The following is a 10,820-nucleotide window of genomic DNA, read 5'->3' as shown; positions in this document are numbered from 1 at the left end:
ATGACTGCCGGGAGCGCGAGACAGGGGGAGGGGAAAAAGGAGCGCGCGTGCGCGCACGTTGGCGACGACCTGGCCAACCGGCGAGCTCCGTCGCGAGCCCGAGCCGTTTGGAGAGTGCGCGTGCGCGCCCTGCCTGCCGAGCTGGTGCTTCTTGGGGAGAACCTTGGGCCGAGTGGCTTCGCCTCACTCTCGGCGCGGTGGTGGCTTCGAAGTGTGGGCAGGTGAGTGCCAGGAGCGCCGAGGCCAAGAAGGCAAGGTGGCGGAAAGGGCGAGGCTTCCTTCCGGGCGGGCGGCTAGGTGGAGAGGGGTGCGAAGGCGAGGCGGGCCTCACGGCTCCTTGTCCTTTCCTGAGGCGATAACGGGGGCGCGGGAGGGAGGAAGAGGGGTAAGCGGCCGCCGTGTGCGCCTCCTCGATCTCTTCGCTCCCCTCCCCCGCCCACCTTTTCCTTTGGGCCTCCAGAGATGTGGCCCCTTTCGCCCTTTGTGGCCCCGCAGCCTTTTTGTGACGCCTCGAGTGGATTCTAATCCCTTCTACAACACCTACTACTCCTTTCATGGTCATTTTTTCGTTGTTGTTGTTGTAAAGTATTCTTCTTTGGACTCTGCTTCTTTCTCGTGAATGGATAAGTTACGTTCTCCAAACTTTCTTCGAAGTAAGCCCTCATCCTCCCCCCATCTCCTCTCTTTTCTGCTTTATGAATCTTGGCCATTGGACAAGCCACAACTAGGCCACCGTTTAAGGGAGCCTTGTGTGCCTACTAATAGGTCAGCGATTACGGTTCTGGGTCGTGCCTGGAGGTGTGTGGTGATTGGAGTTTACAGATTGAGCGTCCCTTATTCCAAGTGCCAGAACCAGAAGGTACTATTTTGGATTCCCGCCTGCCTCCCCTTTCCGTATTTGCATATACAGTAAAGTCTCCCTTATCCAGCCTTCACTTATCAAATGTTCTGTATTATCCAACGCAGCCTGCCTTTTAGTAGTCACAGTCAGTGTTTTTGTAGTCAGTGTTTTCAATACATTGCGATGTTTTGGTTGTAAACTCGTAAATACAGTAACTACATAATGTAACTGTGTATTGAATTGCTTTTTCTGTCCATTTGTTGCAAAACATGTTTTGGTACTTATTTTGTAAAATTATAACGTAATTTGACGTTTAATAGGCTTTTCCTTAATCCCTCCTTATTATCCAACATTTTCGCTTATCCAGCGTTCTGCCATTTATGTTGGATAAGGGAGATCCTACTGTATAAGAATAACCTTATTTTTATATCCTGCCATCATCTCCCTGAGGGACTCGGGGTGGCTTACATGCATAACCAAGCCCCAACTACATAGAGCTAGCCAACTAAAAACAACATTTAAAAACATAATAAACATACAACAATCTAATTGAACAATTAAAAACAGTAAAATATATAAACATCATTGAAAGAAATCAAACAAACCTCAATAACCAGAACCAGGAATATGGTGAGCAAATCAGAAATTAGAGAAGACTGGGCATGGTCTTGTGCAAAAAGTAGATTATAGGGCCAGGACTGTGGGTAAAGAGCTGAGTTCAATCTAACAACCAATTAGGGCCGGGCGTTCATGGACAGGGGCCTAACCATTATCAAATGCACATTGAAACATCAATGTTCTGAGGTATATGCACGGTTGTGAGAGAGTAGGGGCCCTTCCACACAGCCCTATATCCCAGAATATCAAGGCAGAAAATCTCACATCTGAGTATGGACTCAGATAACCCAGTTCAAAGCAGATATTCTAGGATTTTCTAGGTCTAAGATGAGATCCAACTCTACACAAGAAACCATGTATGTTTCCTACACACACAGCCTGAAAGGTAGTTTTCACGCACAAAGTGTGTTTCATGCACACAATGAAGTGAGTTTCATGAACAAAACTACTAAAAAGATTTAGCAGAAAGCAAAGATGACACTTCCTCAGCAGATTTTGGAGTATTTTGGATTTAGAAATTCAAAAAGAAGAAGAAGAAAAAGAGAGGTATTCAACCTGACATACCTTACCTAAATGTGTAGAAAATTGGTTTGAATTTCTCTTTCAGGCTTGATGGTTGTATGGGGTGTATCACCATGGTGCTATCTCTCTACTGCAGATAGTGTTATTTATAGTAATGATGATAGTTATCGCCAAAGTACTTTGAAATAAGGTGGTTGAAAAACAGATATTAAGTACTAAATTAGCAGAGGGAGATGAGAAACAAAGCAGGCATAGCCCTGTTATAAGAATGCTTTCTTCTTCTTTCCTTACTTTTTCTTTGCACTCTTTTTAAATTGTTAGTTTGTGGGTGGAGACTGGTTCCAGAGACCTTTGGCTGAGAAATCAAATCATTCTTTAATATAATAAGCAGTTCGATGGCTTAATCTTGCAAATTATATATTTTTTACTTTGGCCTTTCCACACACTTCTCCATTTCCCAGCTTGTGCCCATGAAGGAAAGGTGGACCATGACTTATTTATCTTAAGAGTTTTCAGGAAAGCATGCCTTGTGTTTCCTGCATGGAAGTACATATCTCCCATACAAGGAAGACTGCATTTAGTGAAAAGCGTAGTAGTGCTTTCCTAGACATCATTGCTCTACTTTCCATAAGTGCACAAAGTCACCTTGGTAATAGAGGAACATTTTCCCCTTAATGTTTGCTTTAACAAGCACATCCAAAAATGTTATTTTTTGAACTCAGTAAAATGAATTAAGTAACTTTTCTCAACTCAAATCAGTTTGAATCACTTTGAGATTTTAATTTAAGGACTACATAGTGATAATAACTTGGGACAGATATATTTTAAAAATTTTCAACTTAGCCTGTTTTCTGCTTCTGTTTCAAGTAAATATGTGTTAAATGACTTCCTCTCTGGCCCCTTCTAAATTGCCATATAAAATCTAGATTTTCTGCTTTGAACTGGACTATGTGGCAGTGTAGACTCATAATCCAGTTCAAAGCAGATAATGTGGATTTTCTGCTTTGATAGTCTGGATTATATGGCAGTATAGAAGGGGCCTCTGTAGCTAAGTAATACACTGTACATAATTTTCTTAATGTTGTACTCCAGCTCCTGTCCACCCCCCCTTAATAATTTTTTCTCTGCACTTTGTAGGGTGTTCTGCCCCTCCCATGTTATCAGTACACACTCTTCACTCTCCATAATTTTTCTTGCTTTTTGTTTTGTCATTTTTCAGCATTCTGGCCTTCTGTTTCCACATTTATGGGCATTTGTAGTTCCAGTTATTCTTTTTTTTTAATCTCTATACTACTAAGCAAAATCACATCTATCTTTCTCTACATTACTGTTCACTAAAAGTTTCTTAATTTCCCTCACACACTTCTGTATTTCTTTATGTATCCTCATCTGTGTTCATTTTGGCTGATCTCTGTGGTAAAAATAAACAGATTTGACTTTCTCATTGATGAATCTCAGATTCTTGCAGTGATGGTCTGATGCCAGTGATGAAAAAACTAATGCTGACTCTCAATATGCAACTCTGTTATTCGTGTTTAGTAACATCTGTGATGGACTGTGTTATGTTTTATGTGGAACTGCCTTTGAAGATTGTTGGGAAAACAAAGGGTGCATCTACACTGTAGAATAAATACCATATGACACCATTTTAACTTCCATGGCTCAATCCTGTGAATCCTGAGATTTGTAGTTTTACTAAGCTTTTAGCCTTCTTTGCCAAACAGTGCTATAACTCATCAAAATACAATTCCCATGATTCCGTAGCATTGAACAATGGCACTTAAAGTGGTGTCAACCTGCTTTCATTTTACAGTGTAGATGCACTTACAGTTCTGAAAAATACTGTTGACCTGGGCCAGTCATGAGAACATATCTCATCAGTGCTGGAAGCACAGGTTTTATGTCAATTTCAAAGCACTTTATAGTATTGAAGTTCTGTCTTTCAAAGACATTTTGTGACACAGTAATTCAGTTTTGCTAGCAGACTACAAGTTAAACCAGCCCCATATAAGAGAAACGGATATGTACATAAATAGTAATAATGAAATATATGGGGATGCAACATATCTCATGAAAACCTTTCATTTATATTTTCAAATATATATAATTTATTACATCTTTTACATAGATGTAGAGGTTTCCGTTATGTTCGCACAACACACTGGAACCAATACACAGTAACGTGTTCCAACACAGGCTGGAAACCTCTGCCTTAAGGCATAGAATGGAAGCACCTGAAGTGCCTCATCTCATACAGCCTGTGTGTGCATTGTAATTTTCTTAGGCTCTATGCTCCAATCATCTGTGGCCGGATATACACTGCCCTATATCCCAGGATCTCATCCTAGATTATAACTCTCTGAACTGAATTATATGAGTCTACACTGCTAGATAATCTGGGATAAGAAGATAATTTGGGATCAAATTCTGGGATATAGGGCAGTGCAGATCCAGCTTGAGAAAAAGATGGTAACCAGAGAAAACCTATTGAGTAGGTTTGCATAATTCTCTCCTTAGAGTCCTTCGTTTTATTAAGATTTCTTTCCTTCTGGCACCAAGCAAGGGCATTTCTATTCTTCCAGTTTTTTGATCTGTTTCTCTTTAAAGTGTTATCTTTTGTTTGTGTGTGTTTTTTCCTTGCTTTAGTAAACTTAAGTTAAACACTGCTGAAAAGGTTCTCTATCAATGTTTAAATCAGCAATAAGCTTGGTCAGCTAGAGGTGGGGTAGCAGCAATTAATACATGGATCATTGTAAACATTCTAAATCATGTCCACATATTGATGAAACTGATCAAAATTGGCTTACTGGTGAAGACAAACTGATATCATCAACTTTCAATGTGTTTGGTGAAGGAAAATATAAATCATAAATACTGTGTCTCATTCTAGGAATATCTGAATCATTGAGGAGAGAAATAGACATAGATAAGGGTATTTGATGGTGTTGATTCTTACATCAGAAAGCCTATACTGTATGCTGAAAACCTTGCCCTGCCCTATAGATAAGAAACAGAAGACTTAGGTAATCACAGCTGTTCAAGCAAGAATGCACAATAGGATATGATTTTAGAGACTATTTTAATGTGATGATGGGGAATACAATGCAACCTTGAAATCTGAAAACAATAGAACTAGAAGAGACCTTTTAAAGAATAACTATAACTCTTGGGGATAAAGGCTAGACCAGTGGTTCTCAACCTGTGGGTCCCCAGGTGTCTTGGCCTACAACTCCAAAAAAATCCCAGCCAGTTTACCACCTGTTAGGATTTCTGGGAGTTGGAGGCCAAAACATCTGGGCACCCACAGATTGATAATCACTTGGCTAGAACTTCAAGTTTTAATATACAATAATTCAAGATTAGCTCCTCCCTCTGTTAATGTAGAAGGGGAGGGGGAGGAAAGACTGAAACTTAAAAGAGAGCTGCTCAGTATGGAAGTTGCTGTCACTCTTCCCATGCTGATCAAGAAGAGCCATTGTGGCCAATTCTTCAACTGTTACTAGCTCATATTATCACTAGGAAGCATTGCAGTTAGGTTAGAACTATGTATATTGTGCAAAGTGGTTGATGACAGGTGGCTCTTTATATAGAATCGGCAGTATAACAAGTAAAGTTTTGCATAGGGACCTAAAGGATGGGTCTCTGTGTCACACATACGACTGCTTTCTCTCCACTAACTCAGCATATGACACAAAATGACAATGTTAGACCTCTAGAGTTTGAGGAGCTAAATTTGGAGGTAAGGAGTGTTTAGCTAGTTTCAGACTGCCTAGTACGAATCTTGCATGGATATTGTGGGGTGTATTTAGTCAGCAGTGTAGTAATCACTTTTGCATAGCTGTGAGTTAAAAGTCAGTATGGTGTAGTGATTTCAGTGCTAGACTAAAACTTGGAGAAAAGGTTTGAATTCCTGCCTAGTTACGGAAATTTATTATGTGATCTTAGGCAAGTCACATAATCTCAGCTGAAGAGGAAGTAAAGGCAAACTTCTGAGCAAATCTTGCCAAGGAAAAGCCATAATAGATTTGCCTTAGGGTCTCTGTACATCAGAAATGGCTTCAAGGTACACAACAACAAAAGGAACTATGAATTGGGGAGTCAGGGTGGAAAGAGTAGAAACAGTGATTATAGGGAAATATACTGCTTTAATAATACTTCTGGAAGGAGTTCAGTAGTAACTGTTTTGCTGTAACTTAGAAACTAACACATTTTGTTTGCTAAAGTTCATTTCATCAACTGTTCCTAATAAAGTGCACTCTAGTCCATGAGAGTTTTAAAAAAAGATTTCAAGGTAATAATAAAGGATTTTTTTTTACAGTGGACTCACCTGGCTACCTTTCTAATTAGTTGGTTCTATAGAAGATATTATGATACACTACCAAAGTCCTTTCCCTCAAATGAAAAGGAAGTGAGAGGGGGGAAATGGTGAGATGCGTCTCATGTTATGTGTATAGCCTTCTGTTCATAAAGCAGTAGTTCTCCTTCCTTTCTATCCCCTGCACCTTCTTCTGGAGCAAACTTATAGCATGGCAGCAGTGAGTGGAAGGCGGATTCTATTCTGCCAGGGATTTTTATTATTCTGAAAGATAGGTACAAATCATAGATTTTGCAGATTGTTTTGGTTTGAGTAATGTCTAGAAATTAAATTGTTACATGGAAGCATACTAGAGATAATACTTGAAAAAGAGGGTTATGTGGCAATAACTATTTAAAAAAGAAGATAGGTTTTGTAAAGATAACCTTTAAGCATGATGGAAAAAAGAATGAAGGGGTACTTTGATTTGAAGAAATCAAATTATAAAGAGGTCATAGCAGAGAAAAAGGGTGTGTCAGAGAGGGCTGTCTTCCTTGATAGACCAGAAAGCATTGCATGGCAAGGTGAGATTTAAAAATTTGAATGTGAGGAAAAGAAAAAAATTCAGATTTATCCCCCATAGAAGGCATTGATTACAGCTCATGAAATCTGGCTTGCAGCTCCTGTATATTAAACCAACTGATAAAAAAGCCAGTGAGATTTTGGGCTATATCAAAAGTATAGTGTCTCTAGATTGAGGGAAGTTATGGTGCCTTCGTATTCTGCTTTGTTAGACCTCACCTGGAATGCTGTGTCCAATTCTGGGCATCACAGTTCAAAAGAGATATTGACAAGCTGGCAGGTGTCCAGAGGAGGGTGACTAAACTGATCAAAAGACCAGGCCCTATGAGAAGCGTTCTAAAGAACTGGGTATGTTTAGCTTACAGAAGAGAAGGTTGAGAAGGAGACATGATAGTCATGTATAAATATGTGAAAGCAAGAGGGAGCAAGTTTGTTTTCTGCTGCCCTTGAAACTAGGACTCGGAGCAATGGGTTCAAATTACAGGAAAAGAGTTCCACCTGAACACTAGGAAGAACTTCCTGACACTATGAGATGTTCAACAGTGGAACTCTCTGCCTCGGAGTGTGGTGCAAGTTCCTTGGAAATTTTTTAACAGGGGCTGAATGGCCATCTGTCAGGGATACTTTGTGCTTATCCTGCATGACAGAGGGTTGAACTAGATGGGCCATGTGGTCTCTTACAACTCTATTATTCTATAATTCTGTATTTTTGTGCTGAATTAAAATTGTCATCTCTCTTTTTCTGACAGTTTTCCCGTAATTAAAAACTTCATTATAGGTATGATGTGTTATTGACCATGCTTTGAATATCTTTCTCAAATTTGGTCAGTGAGGATGAATGAGAATTCAGTTCAGTTCATATTTTTATCAAATGCAACCATGTTGATTTTTTTCATAAATGTGTTGACAAGAACTTCAGTTTGAAAGATAAATATAATCCCACACATCCTTAAGTCTAAGAAATATATATTCATTACTTACATAAGGAAGATAGTATTTTCTGGGATCTGTGTGGATTGAAGAGAAGGTTTTAAGAATTTATGTAAATTAAATGAGAATTGTTGGAAATATTTGGGGGGGGGTAATTTTCTATTGATCAATTCATTTCTTTTTCCTATATGCTGAAGAAAAGATAGATCTGTATTGACAAATATTTTGCTTCTTTAAAAATATTCTTCAATTAGACTGTTATCCAGTAGCATCAAATTTGTTACTTTATAGACGAAAAGCTAAATTTGAGGGGTCTAATATGTAATAGTACAGTGTCATAATTTTCTTGAAGATCTCCCCTTCAGTAGTTACTGAAACTTTGTTTCCTTTTGGATTCTTACACCAGTTTTACTTTTGGGTATCTGTGAACAAGAAAACATAAGCATGTACATACTTACCGTGTTTAGTCAGTTGCAGAAAGCAAACAAAACAATGTGGAGCATGAGATTTGGCAAGTAATCATTCTAGGTACAAAAGGTAATTATGCTTTGTAGGAGTTAGAGATATCAACAAAATAGCAACTGCAATCCTTCTTGAGATTTCTAGATTTAGAGCAGTATAGATAAATATTAAAATAAATATAGCGTCTCTTATTTAAAGGGATGTCCAGGATCTGTTAGTACATACGTTGTCAAATTGCTTACAGATATCAAGGGAAATACTATTAAATTTTGAATGTATGTCAGTGGAAAATTACCCAGTAAGACCAAGAATTGAGAGAATTGTAAGAGGCAGGGCTGCCAGAATCCATGAGAATATTTAAAGTCATTATAGAATCTCAAATAAAGTTTATGACTAATGTGATAAATTGTATTGCTGTTGGTAAAATATGGAAAGTGGTACTGTTTTATCTGGGCGGAGGCCGGGGGGTGGTGTTGAAGGAGGTAAATCATTTTCCCCTGTGTTCCTGTTGTTGTCCCCACCCATGCTGCCCTCATTGAAACAACCATCATTTTTGACGTGGGGGGGGGGGGGGAGAGAAATAACCAGCAAAAATGTGGAAAATTGTTTTCCTTTTTCAAGCCCCCTCCCATAAAATGGACTGTCCTTCTTCGTCTAGGCCGCCTTTTGGAGTCCATCTGGATAATGGAGAAGTACCTGGAAAGCTTGCTCAAAGGGAAAAATAGAATTCAAAACTGTCTACATTATCAAGTCGCTGAATATGTCAATTTTCCATAGATACATAAATGGACAACTTTTTAAGGTCTGGAGATCATTTCCCTCTCTCATGCCTGGTAGAATACATTCCCCATGGCAAATTGAGCCTGAGAAGCTACTTTAAATATATTTTGGAGGGGGGGGGGGGGTTAGGGGAGACATTCTGGTTACAGAGTTCTGAATGGAGAAAGTAAGACACAAAAACCAATGTATCATGTCTGCGAATGATGATGTGTCATGGGGAACTTACGGTAATTGCCATGAATCTCGTTATGTTAGGATTCCACCCAGTATCTTCTGTGCTGAAGATAAATGAAGAGAGCATTCACTTCAGTTGTTTTGAGTTTTCATTAAGAAAGTGAGATGGTGTATGAATGAAAAGCCAGTTAATTGGATCATTATTCAGAATGCATCTGAAAGATAACAAAAGCTTGAGTTTTAGAACTAATTCACAAGTTAGTTGCAGTGGCAGATTTCACTCAGAATGCATGTATAATATGGAATGAACCTCTTAACTTGGGGTTCAAAGAAGATAACTTCATCACTTGTGCAATCAAGTGTTGCTGGTTATTTAGTGATGACTTCTTTTAGTTATTAAATATTTCTAATACAAAACCCCTCATGTCCTCAAATTTTGGGTCATTCATAGCATATGTGCCTGCAGAGGATAGCAAGAGGCAGAAAACTCTTCTTGTATGATATGTCGTCTTTTCACTTACCATTTGTTTGAAACAATTTTTAAAAAAAAGATTATGTGTAGAATACATCTCCTGTATCCATGGGGAATAGATTCCTGAATTTTCCATAGACACAGTAAACTGTAGATATTAGTGAACCCTCTTGAACAAACACCTTCTTCTAGTAGAGGATACTTGGTCTTTTCTGCTTCCACTAGCTCCAAAATCGTTGTAGTGCAAGAGAGTCAGACAAAGCTGAGCGACGCACCAGTCTGTCACACTCAACGTTTTAATGGCTCTTCCTGGAACTTAATGTAAATTTCAAAGTTTTTCAAATACGATTTCATTGCATGGATAATGCACAATTGTTTAAATATCTCTCTACTTTATATTCTCTTACTATATATTCCCTCTTTCTCCCCTGTAACACTACTTCTAAACGCCATTAACTTGTAAGATATAAGGTAAGCCTAAGGGGCTCCACCTTAGAAATGGAATTTTAAAAGGGCTCAGTGAGACAAAAAGATTGGGAACCACTGTGATGTCTTTTGGTGGAACCATACACTAGAATAGTCTGGAGGACCAGAAAAATTCATAGAAAGGACGTATTTTGCCAGATGCAAGTAGGTGAAATCACAGGTGTCATTTCTATGCATCTAAGCGTGGTGTATTTGTAGTGCCTTCAAGTGGGTAATATGTTTTGCTGTTATATTAGAAAGAGCACCAAAAAGGATCACTTATTTGAAGGATCTTGGAGCACATTTCTGAAGTTTTTGTTTTGGGGAGAAATAATGGGAAACACAATAGAGGTTGATAAGCTTAACAGTGGTTTGGAATCAATAGATGGATATGTTGATTTCTTGTCATACTCATAGTAGGATGTAGGGCTCACAGAAGAGAATATTTCATACAACTTATTTTTGTGTGTGGAAGCTATTAATGAAAGTTGTAATTCCAATCACTGGTTTAGTAGATTTTTTAAATGAACTGAACAAAGCCATGATGGACAAGCCTGTCAACAGCTATTAGTAATCAGAAACAGTGACTCCATATACAGCAGTTACAGGAATAAAACAGGAAGACCATTGCTTTGAGCTTGCAGTGGCATTATCTGGCTTGCTGCTATTCAACAGTGTTT

The 10,820-nt window shown here is 38.7% G+C and overlaps 1 protein-coding gene across 2 annotated transcripts in view; it reads left to right on the top strand.

Annotated features, from left to right (window-relative positions):
• The window catches only part of zdhhc5 (zinc finger DHHC-type palmitoyltransferase 5), a 46,795-nt gene continuing 35,975 nt past the window's right edge, over window positions 1–10,820 (top strand). For both annotated transcript variants that reach the window (XM_008110979.3, XM_003214959.4), the window contains exon 1: window positions 1–221. The gene's annotated coding sequence lies outside the window, so the exon portion shown is untranslated. The remainder of the gene's footprint in view (window positions 222–10,820) is intronic.

The sequence above is a fragment of the Anolis carolinensis genome, chromosome 1 (assembly GCF_035594765.1).
Source record: "Anolis carolinensis isolate JA03-04 chromosome 1, rAnoCar3.1.pri, whole genome shotgun sequence".
Classification (NCBI taxonomy): domain Eukaryota; kingdom Metazoa; phylum Chordata; class Lepidosauria; order Squamata; family Dactyloidae; genus Anolis; species Anolis carolinensis.
The sequence above is the reverse complement of the archived record's forward strand: the minus strand, read 5'-3'. Positions and strand labels throughout refer to the sequence as shown.